The sequence below is a fragment of the Hemitrygon akajei genome, chromosome 1 (assembly GCF_048418815.1).
Source record: "Hemitrygon akajei chromosome 1, sHemAka1.3, whole genome shotgun sequence".
NCBI lineage: Eukaryota > Metazoa > Chordata > Chondrichthyes > Myliobatiformes > Dasyatidae > Hemitrygon > Hemitrygon akajei.
The window spans coordinates 70,635,412-70,650,139 of NC_133124.1; the positions used below are offsets into that span (position 1 = coordinate 70,635,412).

Consider the following 14,728-nt stretch of genomic DNA (forward strand, 5'->3'; position numbering starts at 1 on the left):
GGGGGTGAGTGCAGTCAGCAGGGATCACAGGGCACTGGGGAGGGGGTGGAGAGAGTGTGTGCAGTCAGCAGGGATCACAGGGCACTGGGGGGGGTGGAGAGAGTGTGTGCAGTCAGCAGGGATCACAGGGTACTGGGGGGGGAGGAGAGAGTGAGTGCAGTCAGCAGGGATCACAGGGCACTGGGGGTGGAGGAGAGAGTGAGTGCAGTCAGCAGGGATCTCAGAGCGGCCTGGACTGGCTGGGTGAGTGGCAAGCGGAGATGAATTCAGATCAGTGCGAGCTGTTATATCTCAGGATGACAAGACAGGGAAGTACGTTCACTGTGTACACAGGACCCTAAGGAATGCTGTAGGTGCCACACATGAGGCTGCTTAGCAAGGTAAGAGCCCATGGAATTACAGGGAAGTCACTAACATGGGTGGAGCATTGGCTGATCGGCTGAAAGCAGAGAGTGGGAATAAGGGGATCCTATTCTGACTGGCTGCTAGTTACCAGTGGAGTTCCACAGGGGTTGGTGTTGGGACCGCTGCTTTTTACGATGTATGTCAATGATTTGGAATAGGATATTAATGGATTTGTGGCTAAATTTGCTGATGATACAAAGATAGGTGGAGGAGCAGGTTGTGTTGAGGAAACAGAGAGCCTGCAGAGAGACTTAGATAGTTTAGGGGAATGAGCAAAGAAGTGGCAAATGAAATACAATGTTGGAAAGTGTATGGTCATGCACTTTGGTGGAAGAAATAAACGGGCAGACTATTATTTAAATGGGGTGAGAATTCAAAATACAGTTGCAAAAGGACTTGTGAGTCCTTGTGCAGGATACCCTAAAGGTTAACCTCCAGATTGAGTCGGTGGTGAAGAAGACAATTGCAATGTTGATATCCATTTCTAGAGGTATAGAATAAAAGAGCAGGGATGTGATGTTGAGGCTCTATAAGGCACTCGTGAAACCACATTCGGAGTATTGTGTGCAGGTTTGGGCTCCTTATTTTAGAAAGGATATACTGACATTGGAGAGGGTGCAGAGAAGATTCACAAGAGGGATTCCAGGAATGAAGTTTACCGTATGAGGAACGTCTGGCAGCTCTTGGGCTGTATTCCCTGGAGTTCAGGAGAATGAGAGAGCATCTCATAGAAACATTCCGAATGTTAAAAGGCCTGAATAGATTAGATATGGCAAAGTTATTTTCAATGATAGGGGAGTCTAGGATGAGAGGGCAGAACTTCAGGATTGAAGCACGTTCATTTAGAACTGAGATGCGGAGAAATTACTTTAGTCAGAGGCTGGTAAATCTGTGGAATTTGTTGCCACGAGCAGCTGTGGAGGCCAAGTCACTGGGTGTATTTAAGGCAGAGATAGAAAGGTTCTTGATTAACCAGGGCATCAAAGGGTATGGGGAGAAGGCAGGTGAGTGGGGATGACTGGAAGAATTGAATCAGCCCGTGACTGAATGGTGGAGCAGACTCATTGGGTCAAATGGCCTACTTCTGCTCCTATATCTTATGGTCCTATGGAGTACGAGTACACATTTCCATGAATGTGGTATCACTGGTAAAGAGGGCGGTGAAGGCGGCTTCTGGCTCACTGAACTTCATCATTCAGGGCACTGAGTACAAGGGTTGGGATATTAGGTTGCAGTTGGACAAGGCATCAATGAGGCCACACTCTGGAATGTTTTATTGGGTTTTAGCCACCTTGTTGTAGGAAAGATACTTTTCAACTGAAGAGTCACAGATCACTACAGAACCTTCCGCCCATCTAGACCATGTCAAACTAGTCCCATCAACCTGCACCTGGACCATATCCCTCCCCTCCATGTACTTATCCAAACTTCTTTTGAGAGCTGCAAGTGCTTACCCGCAGCTTCTGCTGGCAGCTTGTTCCACACTCGCACCAGCTTCTGAGTGAAGAAATTCACCCTCAGGTTCCCCCTAAAAATTTCACCTTTCACCCTTAACCGAGTCTCATCCAACCTTGGTGGAAAAAAAGCCTGCTAGGTATACCCTATGTATACCCCACATAATTTTTTATACTTCTATCAAATCTCCTCATAATCTCCTACGCTCCATTGAATAAATTTCTAACCTCTTCAACCTTTCCCTCTAACTCAGGTCCTGGCAACATTCTTATAAATTGAGAGTGCAGAGGAAATTTACGAGGATGATACCAGGACCGAAGGGAGTTGAGGAGAAAGGCTGAAAAGGTTAGGATTTTATTCATTGGTTAGTATGATAACAAGGGACATAAAACAGAATTAGGGTTAGGGAATCAAGGACATGGAAACAAAGGATTAGGGAAAGAGGGGGGAGATTTCAAAGGACGCTTTGGGGCAACTTTTTCACCCAGAGAGTGGTCTACATATAGACTGAACTGCTACAAGAAATGGTTTAGACAGGTCAATTTACAACATTTAAAAGACACTTGGATAGGAAAGATTTAGAGAGATACAAGCCAAATGTGACATAATGGACTGGCTTTGGTGGGAATCTTGGTCAGCATGGACCAGAGTAAGGCACATATCTCCACCTATCCAGAGTAAGGCACATATCTCCACTTATCCAGAGTAAGACACATATCTCCACTTATCCAGAGTAACACACATATATCTCCACTTATCCAGAGTGAGGCACATATATCTCCACTTATCCAGAGTGAGGCACATATCTCCACTTATCCAGAGTAACGCACATATCTCCACTTATCCAGAGTAACACACACATATCTCCACCTATCCAGAGTAACGCACACATATCTCCACTTATCCAGAGTAAGGCACACATATCTCCACTTATCCAGAGTAACGCACATATCTCCACTTATCCAGAGTAACACACACATATCTCCACTTATCCAGAGTAAGACACATATCTCCACTTATCCAGAGTAACGCACATATCTCCACTTATCCAGAGTAACACACACATATCTCCACTTATCCAGAGTAACACACATATCTCCACTTATCCTGAGTAAGACACATATCTCCACTTATCCAGAGTAACGCACATATCTCCACTTATCCAGAGTAACACACACATATCTCCACTCATCCAGAGTAAGACACATATCTCCACTTATCCAGAGTAACGCACATATCTCCACTTATCCAGAGTAACACACACATATCTCCACCTATCCAGAGTAACACACACATATCTCCACTTATCCAGAGTAAGGCACACATCTCCACTTATCCAGAGTAAGGCACATATCTCCACTTATCCAGAGTAAGGCACACATATCTCCACTTATCCAGAGTAATGCACATATCTCCACTTATCCAGAGTAACGCACATATCTCCACTTATCCAGAGTAACGCACATATCTCCACTTATCCAGAGTAAGACACACATATATCTCCACTTATCCACAGTAACACACACATATATCTCCACATCCAGAGTAACACACACATATCTCCACTTATCCAGAGTAAGGCACACATCTCCACTTATCCAGAGTAAGGCACATATCTCCACTTATCCAGAGTAAGGCACACATATCTCCACTTATCCAGAGTAATGCACACATATCTCCACTTATCCAGAGTAAGGCACATATCTCCACTTATCCAGAGTAACACACATATCTCCACTTATCCAGAGTAAGACACATATCTCCACTTATCCAGAGTAACGCACATATCTCCACTTATCCAGAGTAACACACACATATCTCCACCTATCCAGAGTAACACACACATATCTCCACTTATCCAGAGTAAGGCACACATCTCCACTTATCCAGAGTAAGGCACATATCTCCACTTATCCAGAGTAAGGCACACATATCTCCACTTATCCAGAGTAAGGCACACATATCTCCACTTATCCAGAGTAATGCACACATATCTCCACTTATCCACAGTAAGGCACATATCTCCACTTATCCAGAGTAACACACATATCTCCACTTATCCAGAGTAAGACACATATCTCCACTTATCCAGAGTAACGCACATATCTCCACTTATCCAGAGTAACACACACATATCTCCACTTATCCAGAGTAAGACACATATCTCCACTTATCCAGAGTAACGCACATATCTCCACTTATCCAGAGTAACACACACATATCTCCACTTATCCAGAGTAACACACATATCTCCACTTATCCTGAGTAAGACACATATCTCCACTTATCCAGAGTAACGCACATATCTCCACTTATCCAGAGTAACACACACATATCTCCACTCATCCAGAGTAAGACACATATCTCCACTTATCCAGAGTAACGCACATATCTCCACTTATCCAGAGTAACACACACATATCTCCACCTATCCAGAGTAACACACACATATCTCCACTTATCCAGAGTAAGGCACACATCTCCACTTATCCAGAGTAAGGCACATATCTCCACTTATCCAGAGTAAGGCACACATATCTCCACTTATCCAGAGTAACACACACATATCTCCACCTATCCAGAGTAACACACACATATCTCCACTTATCCAGAGTAAGGCACACATCTCCACTTATCCAGAGTAAGGCACATATCTCCACTTATCCAGAGTAAGGCACACATATCTCCACTTATCCAGAGTAATGCACATATCTCCACTTATCCAGAGTAACGCACATATCTCCACTTATCCAGAGTAACGCACATATCTCCACTTATCCAGAGTAACACACACATATCTCCACTTATCCAGAGTAACACACACATATATCTCCACTTATCCACAGTAACACACACATATATCTCCACTTATCCAGAGTAACACACACATATCTCCACTTATCCAGAGTAACACACATATATCTCCAATTATCCAGAGTGAGGCACATATCTCCACTTATCCAGAGTAACACACACATATCTCCACTTATCCAGAGTAACACACATATATCTCCAATTATCCAGAGTAACACACATATCTCCACTTATCCAGAGTAACACACACATATCTCCACCTATCCAGAGTAACGCACACATATCTCCACTTATCCAGAGTAAGGCACACATATCTCCACTTATCCAGAGTATCGCACATATCTCCACTTATCCAGAGTAACACACACATATCTCCACTTATCCAGAGTAACACACACATATCTCCACTTATCCAGAGTAACGCACATATCTCCACTTATCCAGAGTAACACACACATATCTCCACCTATCCAGAGTAACACACACATATCTCCACTTATCCAGAGTAAGGCACACATCTCCACTTATCCAGAGTAAGGCACATATCTCCACTTATCCAGAGTAAGGCACACATATCTCCACTTGTCCAGAGTAATGCACACATATCTCCACTTATCCACAGTAAGGCACATATCTCCACTTATCCAGAGTAACACACATATCTCCACTTATCCAGAGTAAGACACATATCTCCACTTATCCAGAGTAACGCACATATCTCCACTTATCCAGAGTAACACACACATATCTCCACTTATCCAGAGTAAGACACATATCTCCACTTATCCAGAGTAACGCACATATCTCCACTTATCCAGAGTAACACACACATATCTCCACTTATCCAGAGTAACACACATATCTCCACTTATCCTGAGTAAGACACATATCTCCACTTATCCAGAGTAACGCACATATCTCCACTTATCCAGAGTAACACACACATATCTCCACTCATCCAGAGTAAGACACATATCTCCACTTATCCAGAGTAACGCACATATCTCCACTTATCCAGAGTAACACACACATATCTCCACCTATCCAGAGTAACACACACATATCTCCACTTATCCAGAGTAAGGCACACATCTCCACTTATCCAGAGTAAGGCACATATCTCCACTTATCCAGAGTAAGGCACACATATCTCCACTTATCCAGAGTAATGCACATATCTCCACTTATCCAGAGTAACGCACATATCTCCACTTATCCAGAGTAACGCACATATCTCCACTTATCCAGAGTAAGACACACATATATCTCCACTTATCCACAGTAACACACACATATATCTCCACATCCAGAGTAACACACACATATCTCCACTTATCCAGAGTAACACACATATATCTCCAATTATCCAGAGTGAGGCACATATCTCCACTTATCCAGAGTAATGCACATATCTCCACCTATCCAGAGTAACACACACATATCTCCACCTATCCAGAGTAACACACACATATCTCCACTTATCCAGAGTAATGCACATATCTCCACCTATCCAGAGTAACACACACATATCTCCACCTATCCAGAGTAACACACACACATCTCCACTTATCCAGAGTAAGGCACACATCTCCACTTATCCAGAGTAAGGCACATATCTCCACTTATCCAGAGTAACGCACACATATCTCCACTTATCCAGAGTAACACACATATCTCCACCTATCCAGAGTAACACACACATATCTCCACCTATCCAGAGTAACACACACATATCTCCACTTATCCAGAGTAACACACACCTCCACTTATCCAGAATAACACACACATATCTCCACTTATCCAGAGTAACACACACATGTATCTCCACTTATCCAGAGTAACACACACATATCTCCACTTATCCAGAGTAACACACACATCTCCACTTATCCATAGTAACACACACACATCTCCACTTATCCAGAGTAACACACACCTATCTCAACTTATCCACAGTAACACACACATATCTCCACTTATCCACAGTAACGCACACACATCTCCACTTATCCACAGTAACACACACACACATATCCACTTATCCAGAGTAACACACACATCTCCACTTATCCAGAGTAACACACACATATCTCCACTTATCCACAGTAACACACACACATCTCCACTTATCCAGAGCAACACACACATCTCCACTTATCCAGAGTAACACACACACATCTCCACTTATCCAGAGTAACACACACATATCTTCACTTATCCAAAGTAACACACACGTATCTCCACTTATCCAAAGTAACACACACATATCTCCACTTATCCAGAGTAACACACACATATATCCACTTATCCAGAGTAACACACACATATATCTCCACTTATCCACAGTAACACACATATATCTCCACTTATCCAGAGTAACAGACACACACCTCCACCTATCCAGAGTAACACACACACATCTCCACTTATCCAGAGTAACACACACATTTCCAGCATCTGCATAATCTCTTGTGTTTATAGCGTTAACCAGTTTCTATATAACTTTATGTCACCAAGTCTAATTGCTGCACTTTGGAAGGACAAATGCAATTAGTATTTGGCTTTTCTACCCTGGAACAATGACTGATCACCTACCCTATCTATGCCTCACAAACACTTATAAACTTCTGTCAGGTCACCCCTCAGATTCCAATGTTCCAGATAAAACAACCCAACTTCTCCTTATTGTACATATACTAATCCAGGCAGCATCCTGGCAAAACTCTACAGAACCCTCTCCAAAGCCTCCACATCCTTCCTAGTGTGGCTTAACAAAAATTTTATACAACCGCAACACAACTTACCAAATTTTATATTCCCTACTGATGAAAGCAAGCACACTGTATGCCTTCGCAACCACCTCATCCACTTGTACTGCCTCCTTCAGGCAGCTTTGGACTTGTACTCCAAGATCCCTCTGGACATCAATGGTCCTTAGGGTTCTGATATTTACTGCATACTTTCCCCTTAGACTTGACCTCTCAAAGTGCAACACCTCTCACTTTCCTCGATTAAATTCCATCTGCTATTTCTCATCTATGTCTCCAACTGATCTGTATCCTGTTATATCCTTTGACAATCTTCCTCACTATATCCACAACTCTGCCAATCTTTGCCTGCAAACTATCAGCCTGCTTATATATTTGTCCATATGTTTCATAGTTATCTCACTACCATTCTCATATTATAAATAGAGGTCCCAGCACAGATCCTTGTGAAACAACAGTAGTCACAGATCTCTAGTCAGAGAAATATCCTTCCACCTCTATCCTCCATCTTCTACGGCCAAAGCAATTTTGAATCTAATCTACCAATCACTATGGATTCCACGTGCAATAATCTTCTGGATCAGCCTATGATGAGTAACATTGTCAAGTGCCTTACATTGTCCACGTGGACAACAGTCACTGCCTTACTCTCAGGAAGGAACAGCTTCTTCCCCTCTGCCTTCAGATTTCTGAATGCTCTATGAACACTACCTCACTATTCCTCTTTCACACTATTTATTCAGTTTTTATGCCTTGCATATGCACTGCAGCCACAAAACAACAAATCTCACAATGTATGTTAGAGATAATAAACCTGAATCTGATCAATAATTTTGACACCACCTCAGAAAGTTCAGTCAAGCTGATAAGACATGACCTGACCCACACAAAGCCATGAGGACTCTCTCTAATAAGTCCATGCTTAACAAATAAACTCTTCTCGGGCTTCTAGCCAGGAATGTTTCGATGACAAACTGCCATCTTCACCAGCAAGGATGAAGATTCTTTACAGTGGAATTCCAGTTCTTAGAGTAAGACCGTCATCTTTGTTAAAATTCTTTTTTGCTAGTTTTATTTCAATGACTTCCTTCACCAGGCAGTCCCAAATGCTGTTGCCATTTCACAGTAGTTTTGTGCTGTTGAAGTCAATCCTATCCTTTTTTTTAAGTCCACACTTCTGCAAATGTGGGGGTAGATATGGTTCTTAAGAATCAGCTTCAGTAATTTCACCACCACTGATGTGAGGCTCAGTGGTCAATAATTTTCTGGATAATCCCTACTAGGTAGTGCCTAGAGACCAAACGATTGTGAATATTTTTACCTCTGTTTGAAAGAATACAGCTAGGGGATAAACCCGGTGTGTACAGACCAAATGTCTAACCTTGATAGTGGGAAAATTCCAGACACAATAACCAGAGACAGAATTAACAGTTACTTGGGCATGTGAGGAGTGAGTGGAAAAAGCCAGTGATGATTTTGCCAACTAAATTGTCACAGATTTTTTGATAACAGAGAGGATTGATAAAGGAAATATTGTTGATGTGATATTTCAAAAAAAAACATTTGATAAGATGACAACTGGACTGTCATTAAGGCCTTAGAATAAAAGTGGCTACAGCAGCATGGATGGGAAACTGACTATAACAGGAAAGAGAGTGGGAGTGAGAGGTTGTTTCTCAGTCTGGGAGAATGTATACTGTAGAGTTCTCTAGGGATTGATAGAAGAGTCACAGTTGTTCTTAATACATGTTAATGGTCTGGGATTTGGGTACACAGAATCAGATTTATTATCACTATGTTATGTATTGTAAAATTTGTTGTCCTACAGGGCAGTACATTGCAAAGTTACTATAAATTACAAAAGTAATTAAGTTGTGCAAAGTAAAGGAATAACAAGGTAGTGTTCATAAATCTGACGGAGGAGGGGGAAGGGGAAGCCAGTTCTAAAGATGCACACTACATACAACTTGGAGACACAGTGAAATGAAGAAGAGTAACAGACTCAGTAAACAGCAGACGCTGGAATATGGAACAAGCAATTGGCTGGAGGAACTCAGCAGGTTGAACAGCATCTGTGGGGGAGGGGGAAGGGGGAAGGAATTGCCAGTGTTTCAGGTCCTGATGCAGGCCTTTGACCCAAATCACCAAAAGGTCCTTCCCCCCACAGATGCTGAGTCCCTCTAACAGATTGTTTGTTACATTAAGAAGCAGACTGGGTATATGGACAAATGAGTGACAGGTGAAGTTTAACAATGAGAACTGTGAAGTATTGAGTAAAAGTTAGGGGGAATGATTCCAACAGGAATAGAAGAGCAGGGATCTGAGGGTTCATGTCTACAGTTCAGTGAACTGATAGGGAGAATGAGGGAATGCTTGAAGAGTCAGACAGCCTTGACTTTATAAATTGAATAACAAGTGCGATAATAAGGGCAACATGATCAATCTTTATAAATCTCTAGCTCGGCTGCGGTTGAACTATTGGATCTGGGTGCCGTGCTTTAGGAAAGGTATGAGAGTTTTAGAGATTGTCCAGTGATTCCAAAATGATTCCAGGTTTGAGGGGCTTTATATGGGAAGATTGGAGACACTAGGATTAGTCCCTTGGCACAGAGCAGGATGTGAGGAAACCCAGAACTGACACAAGGAAAAATCCTTTTCACAAAATGAGCCATGAGGGCCAGGAGTGCACTTCTGAAGCTTGACTGCAGTGTTCAAAATGGAGCTGGACTACAGTCTGAAAAGAAGAGGCTTGTAGGGCAATGGGGAGAGGGGACTAGCTGGGTTGTTCTTACATAGAGCTGGTAAAGGCCCGACAGTCTCCTCCTGTGCTCTGACCATTCCGTGATGTCATTTAATGTTCAATTCCATTCCTAACACCTCAGCAGACAAAGCTGCCCTCTCTGCTTGTAGTTACACCAATGTGTGGGCTGGCAAGTGGCAAATGAAACTGGTACCACACAAGTGCCAAGGAATTACCATCCCCAAGAGGAAAGAGCCTACTGGCTGCCCTTGCCAATCAAGAGCAGTACCATTCACCAAATGACCCACCAACAACACCCTGGGAATGGGGCTCACCATCCACCCCAACCCAGCCAGCCACACTAATACCATGGCCACAAAAGCAAGCAAGAGATTGGGAATCCTATGGTGAGTGACCCCCAAAGTCCCTCCACCATAATCAGGAGTGTAATGGAATACTCTCCAAGAGCAGTACCAGCCATTCTCAACACAATTCAGAACAATGCTGTCCATCCACCATCCTAAACATCCATTCCCTCAACCACTAGCTGCTGTGATTTGCCCAGACTACTCCAATAGTATCTCCCAAACCTGTGAGCTCTTGCGCTTAGAATACGACCACCTTTAGGCTCCATTCCAGGTCGTGCACCATCCAGATTTAGAAATGTATTCTACTTGGAAGTTGTTGACCAATGGTGTTCAGCAGGGGTCTCATTCATTGTGATTTACGTAAATGAACTTGGATAAGGAAGTGGAAGGGTGGGTTAGTAAGTTACTAGATAACACAAAGGTTAGTGGCGGTGTGTGTGGATAGTGTAGAAGGTCTTTGTAGGTTACAACAGGATGCATAGGATGCAGAGCTGGGCTGAAATGTGGCAGATGGCGTTCAATCCAGAGAAGTCATAGTTGAGAGCTTAACTCCAAGGATACACCTTGTACTAAAAGGACAGGCAGGTAGGCAGCGGAGGTGGCGGGGCTTTGTTGGTTAAAAAAATGACATCAAATCTTTAGAAAGAGCTGACATAGGACATATAAAATCCTTGTGGGTAGAGTTAAGAAACTGCAAAGGTAAAAAGACCCTTATGGGAGTTATATACAATCCTCCAAACAGTAGCTAAGATGTGGGATACAAATTACAACGGGAGATAGAAAAGGCATGTAAAAAAGGCAATTTTTCGATAGTCATGGGGGGTTTCAATATGCAGGTAGATTGGAAAAATCAGGTTGGTGTTGGATCCCAAGATAAGGAATCTGTAGAATGACTATGAGATGGCGCTTGTGGTTGAACCCACTGGGGAAAAAGCAGTTCTGGATTGAATGGTATAAAATGAATCAGATTTGATTAAGCAGCTTATCATAAAGGAATCCTTAGGTAGCAGTGATCATAATATGATAGAATTCACCCACATTTGAGAGGGAGAAGGTAAAGTCAGGAATATCAGTATTAAAGTAGAGCAAAGAGAATCAAAGAGGCATGAGAGAGGAGATGGCCAAAGTTGACTGGAAGACACTAGCATAGATGACAGCAGAACAGCAATGGCTGGTGTTTCTGGGGGCAATTCGGAAGGCACGGGATACATCCCAAGTCGATGTATTCTAAAGGGAGGATGATGTAACCGTGGCTAAGGGAAGTCAAAGACAGCATGAAAGCAAAAGAGAGAGCATATGGCTAAAACTTTGTGGGAATTTAGAGGATGGTGAAGCTCTTAAAAACCAACAGAAAGCAACTAAAAAGCCATAAGGAAAGAAAAAATGAAATATGAAGGTAAGCTAGCCAACAATATAAAAGAGGATACCAAAAGCTTATCCAAATACATAGAGTAAGAGAGGCGAGAGTGGATATTGGACCACTGGAAAATGATGCTGGAGAGGTTGAAATGGGGGACAAAGAAATGGCAGACCAACTTAATAGGTATTTTGTATCAGTTTTCACTATGGAAGACACTAGCAATATGCCAGGAATTTGAGAGTGTCAGGGGGCAGAAGTGAGTGCTGTTGCTATAACTAAGAATGTACTTGGGAATCTGAAAGTAGTAAGTAGATAAATCAACTAGACCAGATGATGTACACCCCAGGGCTCTGAAAGAGGTGGCTGAAGAGATTGTGGAAGTGTTACTAATGATCTTTCAAGAATCACTCTGGAATGGTTCTGGAGGACTGGTAAAGGAGAAATGACACTCCACTCTTTAAGGAATGGAGGCAGAAGAAAGGAAATTATAGTTCATTTACTCTGACTTCAGAGGTTGAGAAGATGTTGGAGTCCACTATTAAGTATGAGGTTTTGTGGTATTTGGTGACACACTATAAAACAGGCCAAAGTCAGCATGTTTTCCTTAAAGGGAAAATCTTGCCTGACAGATCTGTTGGAATTCTTTGAGGAAATAATATAGTTATTTTCTAAACAGGGAGAAAATTCAAAAATCAGATGTGCAAAGGGACTTGGGATTCCCTAAAAGGTTCACTTGCAGATTGAGTCAGTGGTAAGGAACACAAATGCAACGTTAGCATTCATTTTGAGAAGACTAGAACACAAGAACAAGGATGTAATACCGAGACATTATAAGGCATTGGTCAAACAGCATATTGTGAGCAGTTTTGGGCCCCTTACCTATGGAAAGATGGCTTTGAGTCTAGTGGAGGTTCACAAGAATGATTCCAGAATGAAAAGGTTAACATATGGGGAGTGTTTGATGGTTCTGGGCATGCACTTGCAGGACTTTAGAAGAATTAGCAGGGAGTATCTCTTTGAAACCTACTGAATATTTAAAGGTCCGGATAGTGTGTATATGGGGAGGATGTTTCCTGCAGTGGGTGAGTCTAGGACCAGAGGGCACATTCTCAGAATAGACGGGGCTCTCAACTTTTTTTATGTCATGGACCAATACCATTAAACAAGGTGTTGTGGGCCACACGTTATGAAACCCTGGAAGAGAGAGACATCCATTTAGAACAGAGATGTGGAAGAATTTTGTGAGCCAGAGGGCAGTATATCTGTGGATTTCATTGCCTCGGATGGCTTGGAGGCCATTTAAAGAGGAGGCTGATAGGTTCTTGATTAGTCAGGTCATCAAAGGTTACAGGGAAGACAGGAAAATGGACTATAAATTATCCATGATGGAATAGCAGAGCAGATTTGATGGGCCAAATGGCCTAATTCTGCTCTTATGTCATATGGTCTAAATGTTTGTGTAAAGTGCACTTCAGAAGGTAATATTTGAAGGCAGTGTACAAAATTAATAGCAGAATTCTTAATAGTATGCAGAAACAGGGATATTGGAGTCCAAGTCCACAGGTCTCATCTTAAAGATGTCACACAAGTTTTTGTTAAGAAGTCATATTGTGTGTTGACCTTCATTAGTTGTGAGGCTGAGTTCAAGATACTGTCAGAGCTCTATAAAGCTCTGGTTAGACGACACTTGGAGTATTGTATTCAGTTCTGGTTGTCTCGTGATATGTTCATCAGAATTAGAAACTTTACACAGAGTGGTGTGTTGAATGCACTGCCGGGGTGGTAATAGGGGCAGATACATTAGGGACATTTAAGAGACTCTTATATAGACACATGGATGAAAGATGAATGGAGATTTACATGGAAGGGAAGGATTAGATTTATTTTGGAGTAAATTAAAAAATTGACACAGCACTGTGGGCCAAAAGGCACATGTAGTTCAGAGGTGGAAGGAGGTGAGAGAGGGACTGATGTGATCCCAAGTACAGCTTTCACAAAGGAAGCAACACACAAAAAGTTGTTGGAACTCAATGGGCCAGGAAGCACCTGAGAAGGGAAATGGACAGTTGACGTTTTGGGACAAGACCCTTCATCTGAATTGAAAGACAGAGGCACTCACATTCCTCTTAGTGGGTCCCACCAACACCACCCCCCTAACTATTCCCATCTGCCACTCCCACCTCCCTTATTTGGTTCCATGGTCCATCTTCCTCTGCTATCAGATTCCACCATCTGCAGTGGTCACCTCTACCTACCAGTTCCCAACCTCTGTCACTATTCCCACTCCCCCTCCTCCACCTGCCTATTACCCCTCCTCACCAGGATTCACTCATTATCTGCCAGCATCACACCAGTTCTACGTCAGCCATCTCCCCTTTATCTCTCAGGCCAGCTGAAGGGTTTTATCCTGAAATCTGGATTCTCCATTTCCCTCCACAAATACTGCATGACCTACTGAGTTCCTTCAGCATTTTGTGTGTTGCTGCAGACTCCAGTATCTGCCCTCTCATGTCCCCATTTTGCCAAAAAAAAGTCAAGCTTTGCATTGACATGCTGATGGGGTAGACAGGGGTCTACCCCACTCCAACCCAAACCCTCACATCAGGTTCAGTAGAAACTCCACCCATCCTGTCTGCTCAATCCATTTTCTCTCCCTCCCATCCAAATCCCCTTCTTTCTCTTCCCCATCCTTCTCCCTTCCACGCAAGCCCACATTTCCTCTGTTCTCCCTCTCTCAACTACCTTCCCTCTTCTTCCTACTGCACTCTCCCTTTCACTTCCTCACTTTTCTCTCTTCCTTCACCTTATTCTTTGCTTC

At 42.8% G+C, this 14,728-nt stretch overlaps 1 protein-coding gene across 4 annotated transcripts in view; it reads right to left on the reverse strand.

Annotated features, from left to right (window-relative positions):
* LOC140727678 (SWI/SNF-related matrix-associated actin-dependent regulator of chromatin subfamily D member 3-like) overlaps positions 1-14,728 on the reverse strand; it is a 93,658-nt gene that overhangs the window by 36,555 nt on the left and 42,375 nt on the right. The window contains exon 2 of one of the 4 annotated variants that reach the window (XM_073045350.1): positions 1,065-1,159. The exons of the other annotated variants lie outside the window; for them this stretch is intronic. The gene's annotated coding sequence lies outside the window, so the exon portion shown is untranslated. The remainder of the gene's footprint in view (positions 1-1,064; positions 1,160-14,728) is intronic. 4 annotated transcript variants of the gene reach the window in all.